A 9,369-nucleotide genomic window follows, 5' to 3' on the forward strand; every position below is an offset into this window, starting at 1 on the left:
AGAGACGATTTCCCACCATTCTATGCGGTGAGGCAAGGCATCATATGAAAACGGCCATGTCGTGGTGCTAGCAAGTTGGTGGAACGAACGGGCAATATTCTTTGTTAGAATTGTACAAACAGGACTAAATAAAGTAGCTAGTTACTTGCCATATACTTTTGTAATATATATTTATTTTCCACACTCAAAGAAAAAGGAAGACGGTATGAGTGGAGGGACGCCCTACATCGGGAGTAAAATTAGCCTAATCTCGAAGGCCGAGATTCGTTATGAAGGAATTTTATACACAATTGACACCGAAAATTCGACTGTTGCTCTCGCCAAAGGTAAGTTAAAACGTATACCTTGCAAAAAAATAAGTCGATAAATTGAAAACACCTCACTTTTTTACTAGTAATGGGGTGCAGGCATTTAGTCTGTCACTGTCAAATTGTTCACAATGCTAGTTAGCATAGCTAGTAGTTAGCTTTGTCGAATGCTTAATAATGCTTGTAGCAGGCTAGTTTAAGTTAGCAGAGCTAATTTAGCTAGCCCGTTTCACTGCAAATGCCCTGGCCTGTTTCATTCATACTTTGTTGTTGCATTAGTTAGTTGACCGGGTTTTCGTTTCAGCTCACTTGCATGATTAGTTAGCTAACGTTAGCGGTTAATGTGGTGATGGGAAATCAGATCCTGCACGGTGTTTCATTTTGTTATTACTAGACTATACAATGAATAGCGGATTATCTGTCAGACAATCAATGATAGTGACTGTTGTAATCTATCTCTGTCTGGTATTTGTTTATCCAAACAGTCCGCTCCTTTGGCACTGAGGACCGCCCTACTGACAGGCCAATTCCACCACGAGATGAAGTCTTCGAGTACATCATCTTCAGAGGGAGTGATATCAAGGACCTGACTGTTTGCGAGCCACCGAAAGCCACCAGCTCCCTACCTCAGGACCCTGCCATTGTTCAAGTAAGCAGGCCATTGCTCTAGTCAATGATGATTCATTTGTAAATGTATTTTCTTTTTATGTATTTAATAGTTCTGTATGTGGTTGTTTAACATGTTGTTTTACTTCCCCAGTCCTCTATTGGATCCACCAATGCTCCACCCCCATCATTCCAGTCTGTGGGCTCATATGCACCCTTTAGCAGCAGGGCTCCTGTCCCCCTTACAGCCAGTTTAACCAAGCCCCCTGGTGTCCAGCAGTTTGGAGTTGTTGGTGGAGGTTGGTAACATTCATCTGTGTTGATTCGCCATTCTAATCATTCTGAGATGTCTGAAATGAAGAATGATCTTGAAAGCTCTTGTATTGTCAGTGTGTAATGCAATGCTGTTGGAACTAGTACTTTTTTCCCTTTAGCATATCTGCCTCAATATTATACAATTTTATGTGGTATGCTGCATGTAGTTAACATCAGTGGAGCACTGCACTTCTTGCATTATTATAATCACATCCCTGCTAGCCTTTGATCACTCAGTTCCAGTAAGTAAACAAGTAATTGGATGATGGTGTCTTCTGTATGGGGGAGTTTTGTTAAGAACCCAACGCTCGATCTGAACTTTAGCACGCATCACTTGCGGTACAGTTTTAGAAGCATAAGGGTCTTATCTTTCATATCAGAGAAATTATTAAAGAAAAGGTTACATTTATAGGGTTAGTGATCCCATACGGCCATATCTCCATGTTACAGCGTGTGTTTACGGAAAGCGGAGGAACCACCTGTGCAAATTAGCTATCTTGCATGCTCCAAACACCTGTGTGTAACTGAAGAAGGCTTCCAGAAACGTGTCACTGAAAAATACTGTTGGCTTCAACTGTGATAAAGCTGGTTAAACAGTATACTGTAAGTGTATATTTTGCCGTTGTGAAATTATTTTCAAAGTGAGGGGCTTTATGTTTCTAGAACCGTATCGCAGTTTAGAATATATTCATGTTTAAATTGAGTGTTTGGGGCTCCCGAGTGGCGCAGCGGTCTAAGGCATTGCATGCAGTAGTGCTAGAGGCGTTACTACAGTCCCGGCTTCATATCCCGGACTGTGCCACAACCGGCCGTGGTCAGGAGTCCCATAGGACGGCGCACAATTGCCCAGCGTCGTCAGGTTAAGGGAGGGTTTGGCCGGTGGGGCTTTACTTGGCTCATCGCGCTCTAGCGACTCCTTGTGGCTGGCCAGGTGCCTACGGGCTGACTCCATATGCCAGTTGAACTGTTTTCCTCTGACACATTGGTGCGGCTGGCTTCCATGTTAAGCTGGCAGGTGTTAAGGAGCGCAGTTAAGTTGGTTGGTACACGTTTTGGAGGATGCATGTCTCCACCTTCGTCTCTCCGAGCCCGTTGGGGGCTGCAGCGATGAGCCAAGATCGAATAATTAGGGAGTAAAAAAAGGTCAAATACAAACTAAAAATGTTTTGTGTGTGTATATGTATATGTTGGCTGCTGGAGCCGTCTTCCTTTGAATATATCATATAAGGTCATTGGACCTTATAGGAGTAATGGTAGGCTCCTTAAGAGTACATCTTGGGCTAACCTGCCTTGTCCTCTAGGTCGGACCAGTCCCAGTGGACCCTCTGAGGAAGAGCCCTTCCCTGGAGCAGGCAGTGCAGACTTCCCCACCACTGCCCTGCACCAGTGGGACAAAGGAGCCCAGCTGGCCCACCAGCCAGGCCCATCACTACCCGGGCAACCAGAAGCCTCCAGACATCCTGGAACAGAGGAGGGGTGAGGCTGGCAGGGGAGGCTGTAGCCAGGCTTGGCCTGAATGTCTACAATACACTGCTGTCACACAGACTAGTCTATATTGCCTGTTTAAAACAATTGCTTGATCAGCTAGCTCTAAGTGAAGCACCTGGCCATATGGCTTTCTAGTTTAGAATATTGTTGTACTTGACTGATATGCCAAAATAATTGTGAGTTTGGTCCTTTATTTTGTACTGTTTAGGCCCTGGAGGTTCAGAAAATACCAGACCAGATTCTGAGCAAGGTGGTGGCGACAACCGGAATAACCGTCAATGTGGTGAGTTGGTTCTCATGAAACTACCAGTGTACTTGTTAACCTGTTAAACTCTCGCCCTAGCTTCTGTTGTATACTGCCTTACTGGTATTAATGTGTCCATGTTTTTCTGTCAAGATAAGATCTACATGGATTCAAAATAAACGATCATCTAAACGCTGCTTTGTTATTATTGTCGGACCTCTGGTGTCCTGTCTTCCCAGCTGGTGGTCCTCCCCCTCAGCGCCGTGGTCGTGGAGGTGGTCACCGTGGAAGAGGCCGCTTCAACCCACAACGGGACGGTCCCATGAAATTTGATCAAGACTTTGACTTTGAGACTGCCAACGCTCAGTTCAACAAGGAGGAGATTGAAAAGAGTTTCAGAAACAAAGCTCAAACTGAAAGGGTACTATTTGTAATTATTATAGCATGTTCATGCAGCAGTTATGTATGGCCTAGCTGGGTTCCTACTTGAAATCCCAAGTCTGCACTGGTTGATTTGGACTTGTCGATATTTTTGTGTACTCTTTTTATCTCTCTAGCTTAATCCAAATTTATGAAGAAAATTGTCTTAACCCCTCTTTAATTGTCCAACATAGACCGACCAAGCCTTGATAAACCAGAGAAGGCTTTTTAAATGGGATGAGAAGGCAGATTCTGGAGTGGAGACCCAGAACAGTGAATGCAATGCTGAGGAAGGGAACCTGTAGTGGCCAACGTTACTACGACAAGACTAAGTCCTTTCTTGACAACATCTCTTCTGATGATACAAGGCATGTCCCTTTTGCTCTCTTAACCAATTTTTGTATTTTTATTTATGTGCTTTGTGGTAATTGATAGTCTAATACTAATGGAAATCCAAAGCATGTCGGTAGGTTAGTCTTTGGCATTAAAGGTCTCATTTTGTTATTTACAGGAAAGCAGCTGAGCGATCTGGGGTTCAGGATTCCCAAGGAGGCAGACTTGGGCTGAGGAGAGGAGGATGAATTCGGAGACCTTTGGCATCCACTGAGGCACAATCGAGGCCGAGGAGGCTTCAGAGGAAGTCGTGGGGCATGGGCTTTCCGTGGGGGAGAGGGGCGTGCCATGAGCAGAGGGTTCCTTTTGGACCCCACGTGGGGCCCCACCCGGCTTCAGGGGAGGATTCCGAGGAGGCAGCAGAGGTGGCCGGGAGTTCGTTGAATATGAAATACAGAGCTAAATCATTCTTACCATTTGGTTTACACCACATTTAAAATTGCTTGGTGATTTTATTAATCAAAAGTTAAATGTACATGTGCACACACTTTGCAACAAAGGACAGAGACAACCAAATCTCAACTTATAATGCAAGTAAAGTTCAATTTGAAGCAAGTCTTTGTCTCCATATTAAAGGCTGGTTGTGTGTTCAACAAGTCTAAACATGTTTTGCTTTTTTCCAGAAGGATACAAAAGTGGCCGCGTAGTGCACCAGAGAGACGGATCCACCAAGAATTGTAGCCTTCATGGTCCAGAATATTTGTCCAAATAAGGAAGACATACTCTGTAAATTTGCCACCAGCACGCGGGTTGACTGCTTGATTCAACGGGTGTGAATGCAGCTTCTTTAAACAATTCTTGGAATATGTGCTTTTGAAAATTTGAGGCGTGTTTGATATTATCAGTAATCAGAGGGATAAGAACTTGTGTAAATACCGTACTCCAGTGTAATTATTCAGTTTTTTTGCATCTATTTGAGTTTCTTACTAAAATTTGTATTTGATTGTTTCTGTTTGTGTAGATGTAATGCAGAACCCGCTGATACTGTGAGTACTTTTGATCCTGAAAATAGCTTTATTTTTTGGATATATCCTGCAATGTACCTTAGGAGCACTAAAATGCTACATAGCGGCCGGGGTCACAGTTTTTGTTTTTTATATTTCCTAGTCTATATCTCAGTAGCCATTTATCCGTGTTTTTGATGTTCTGCTGTACTTTGCAAGTTTCTTTAGTCAGAGAAAACTCTTGTTTCGGTGTTCCTGCTAAAGATAAAATGTAAATGTTTTAAATCATAGGCTCACTTATTTTTTGTAGAGATCCTGCCTTTCAAATTAAGGTAGTCAGTTCACACCTTAACAAAGCTATTTATACAAGATTTGGAGTAGGTCAGACATCCTGAAAACACTTTGGATTATGGAGCATTTTCAGTAATCGGATCGTTCGTTTTATAATCTTACTGGATATTGAAGGAATGTATTTTCTACTGCATCAACGCTGTTATTTCTGCCAAAGATATTGTGTGGTTGCTACTTAACTTCTAGTTTTAGAAATGCATATGAAATGAATTGATTCAGAGCTGTTGGGAAGTTTTCTCTACCCCCCCCCCCCCTAATAATGCCCAGTGTATCCCAACATCTGCTAATGCTGGTCGCCAACTACAGGTCATGTTAGAAAGGACTGCAGTCTTTGTGATTCAGTGATGGCGTGCGCTGCACATATTTGCTCTGGCATATTTTTGTTAAATGTAGTGTTGGTGACTATTGCTCTTTAGTGTAGTCAAGGGAGGCTTTTCTGCAACAATCATGACTGGACTTGGAGCATCAGTCATTAGAAATGTCTGTCTAGCCTTCTCCATCTCCCCAGCGCTTGAATATGAATTGAATTAACGGCCATGTTTTAACTAGCTGCTTAACAAGTGTCTATGGAATTAAGTCATTGTTGACCTCTAAATGTTTGCCCTGCAAGAGAAGATAGCTGGTTCTGACTTAGACTGCTGTGTAAGCAGATTGGTCTTGTCTGCAGTATGGAATGGGACTGGGAGCATTGGGCTACTTATTCTGTTTGTTTCAAAACAATTTGCAATTCAACAAGTGTTACTGATGTATGTTAAAAAAATTCTAGCAGACTGTCTTTCTTTACCTGATGGTCTATTGGCATGCTTGCCCTTGTATTGTGTTGTATCTAAAACAACAATCTGGTGTGCTCAACTCTAAACCAAAAGATGCTGGTGTTTTTGTTTTTCAGTCCCACTAATGCAACTTCAGTGAAAAATTGTCTCATTCGCCAGTTGTATGGACTGCGTAGTAGCCTGGCACAGAAGTGATTCTCATACAAGCTTGTCCTGAAAAAAGAAATTGAGAACTGCCCATCTATTCGTTGAAGTGAGAAAATATGTTGGAGAGTAAGGGCTGTATAACTTAGGAAAAATCTTCATATTCAGCCATCAGCGATAATATTCTGCACAGCTAGGTTTGGGTATAGATTTATTTTAAGTCCAACCACTAAATTTACATGAGGTTGAAGGAAACAAATGAAAAAAAGTGAAGTTACTCCAGGCCTTAAAACCAATCTACTAAGCTTCTGGAAGAATTCCTAGTGATCCAATTCCAGCATTTGTAATAAACCGCATCGGTGCTTTAAGCTTGCTATGTTTGTCCCTTTCCCCATGCTTGGGGAAGTCTATTGAGCACGGTCTATTGTCCAGCGCTAGCAGTTTGGAGGATTATCCATCAAATCACACCTCTTCAAGTGATTTATATGGGATATTTTATTTTTACTTATAAGATACAGGGATGTGAACTGGATGTTTAAACCAGCGGAGAATGGGGGTGGATTGTTTCAGATATTCTCACTTTTTGTCAGTATGTTTGGGAGTGCTAGAAGGAGGGTTATGTATTTATCTTTCTCTTAATTGACCTGCGGTATGATGACAATATGTAACATGTACTATTTGAAAACACTACAAAATCAACCTGATCTAGATCATAAAAAAATGTTGGGCAACTAGGCCAATATATCCTATAGTTCATAAATGCAGTTTTACTGAATTGTTGTACAGATTGATAATACAGAGCAATGTATGGCAGCCTTAGCCTTGTAAGAATCACCCTGATCTGTGAGCTTGCGAAATCAGGATGGCTTGTACGAGGCTATGGCAGCCTTGCCTTGTGATTAAACACAAAATAGTGACTCCGAACAAGGATTATACACAGGAGCCTGGGCATTTGCAATAACCACATCGGTGTAAGGTCCAGAGCTAATTTGAGATTTCAAACAGTGCATATTACCTACATATTGCTGTAACGTTTTGATTACATGAGTTACTCCTACCGACCTCTGGAATAATAAAGCCAGATATTGTTTCTAAATAAAGCAGTTGAACAGCATGGTGTACTTCAAGTGGGCCGCCCTCTGCAGACAAGTTTTTACTCAAGATTAAAAAAAAAAAAAAAAAAAGTTCAATAACCATTTCCTTGTTTTTATTATATTGATAGTCAAGAGTTGCCTTCCAAGAATTGTGGACACTGCATGTTCTACACTACTCAGTTCACATATTTTTCAAGATCTTAGGAGAAATGTAATTATTGCCTTCTACCAAACCTTCCATGCTCATAGCATTTGTGTAGGTCCATGTTTTATAATTACTCTTTAGGGCTCTGACTTCAGTTACTATTTGAAATATGTTTATGGTCTTTTATAGAGAAGGGGGAACACGTATATGTAGTTTGGAAATCTATTTGAGTTATATTTTTTATAGACATGCTTCTGTGGAAAGCAATGGGTTGAGTTTTTCTGAAGTTTCAGTAGTTTGTTTACAAACATTAGATTTTGACATGCGCACGGGCCTTTACTGTTTTTTTCACTTCGCTCCCTAGCTACTTCTCGTCCTACTCCTTTCCAAAACAACTGGATAGATGAAAGCGATATAGCGGAAGCTATGTGCCCAAGAACACTAAGGTAACCTGCCTAAACGACTACCGACCCGTAGCACTCACGTCTGTAGCCATGAAGTGCTTCAAAAGGCTGGTCATGGATCACATCAACACCATTAACCCAGAAAACATAGACCCACTCCAATTTGCATAGCGCCCCTACAGATCCACAGATGGCGCAATCTCTATTGCACTCCACACTGCCCTTTCCCACCTAGACAAAAGGAACACCTATGTGAGAATGCTATTTATTGACAGCAGCTCAGTGTTCAACACCATAGTGCCCTCAAAGCTCATCAATAAGCTAATGGCCATGGGACTAAACACCTCCCTCTGCAACTGGACTTCCTGACGGGCCGCCCCCAGGTGGTAAGGATAGGTAACAACACATCCGCCACACTGATCCTCAACACGGGCCCCTCAGGGGTGCGTACTCAGTCCCCTCCTGTACTCCCTGTTCACTCATGACTGCATGGCCAGGCATGACGCCAACACATTAAGTTTGCTGATGACACAACAGTGGTAGGCCTGATCACCGACAACGACAAGACAGCCTATAGAGAGGAGGTCAGAGACTTGGCCGTGTGGTGCCAGGACAACAACCTCTCCCTCAATGTGATCAAGACAAAGGAGATGATTGTGGACTACAGGAAAAAGAGAACCGAGCACACCCCATTCTCATCAACTGGGCTGCAGTGGAGCAGGTTGAGAGCTTCAAGTTCCTTGGTGTCCACATCCCCAACAAACTAACATGGTCCAAGCACACCAAGACAGTCGTGAAGAGGACACAACATAACCTACTCCCTGTCAGGAGACTGAAAAGATTTGGCATGGGTCCTCAGATCCTCAAAAGGTTCTACTGCTGCACCATCGAGAGCATCCTGACTGGTTGCATCACTGCCTGGTATGGCAACTTCCTGCCATCCAGGACCTCTATACCAGGTGGTGTCAGAGGAAGGCCCTAAAAATTGTCCAAGACTCCAGCCACCCTAGTCATAGACTGTTCTCTATGCTACCGCACTGCAAGCGGTATCGGAGTGCCAAGTCTAGGTTCAAGAGGCTTCTAAACAGCTTCAACCCCCAAGCCATAAGACTCCTGAACACCTAATCAGATGGCTACCCAGACTATTTGCATAGCCCCCCCCACCCCCTTCAAGCCCCTGATACTCTCGGTTGTTATCATCTATGCATAGTCACTTTAATAACTCTACCTACATGTACATATTACCTCAACTAAACGGTGCCCCCGCGCATTGACTCTGTACCAGTACCCCCTGTACATAGTCTCGCTATTGTTATTTTACTGCTGCTCTTTAATTACTTGTTACTTTTATTACTTATTCTTATTCGTATTTTTTAAAACTGCATTGTTGGTTAGGGGCTCGTAAGTAAGCATTTCACTGTAAGGTCTACACTACACCTGTTGTATTCGGCGCATGTGACTAATACAATTTGATTTGATTTGATCAATTAGCCTATCCACAGGTTAGCAGGATCCTATATCAGGGTAAGGACAAGGGACTATGGCTTGAAATTGAACGGGCACATTTTCGACTAAGAAATGAACGAAAATCCGTTTCCACTAGTTACCACAGCCACAAAGTCATGATGGCTATATCGTAAAAAATCATAAAAACAAAATGTTTCTTTTGGGTCATAAAGTTAAGGTTTGGGTTAGGCTTAAAGTTAGTGGTTAAGAAGAGAAATTGTAGAAATGGGCGGG

General features: G+C 42.6%; 1 pseudogene; it reads left to right on the forward strand.

Annotated features, from left to right (window-relative positions):
• Positions 1-7,147, forward strand: LOC111969150 (protein LSM14 homolog A-like; annotated as a pseudogene).
• The last annotated feature ends 2,222 nt before the right edge of the window (positions 7,148-9,369 follow it).

The sequence above is a fragment of the Salvelinus sp. IW2-2015 genome, linkage group LG10 (assembly GCF_002910315.2).
Source record: "Salvelinus sp. IW2-2015 linkage group LG10, ASM291031v2, whole genome shotgun sequence".
Classification (NCBI taxonomy): Eukaryota; Metazoa; Chordata; class Actinopteri; order Salmoniformes; family Salmonidae; genus Salvelinus; species Salvelinus sp. IW2-2015.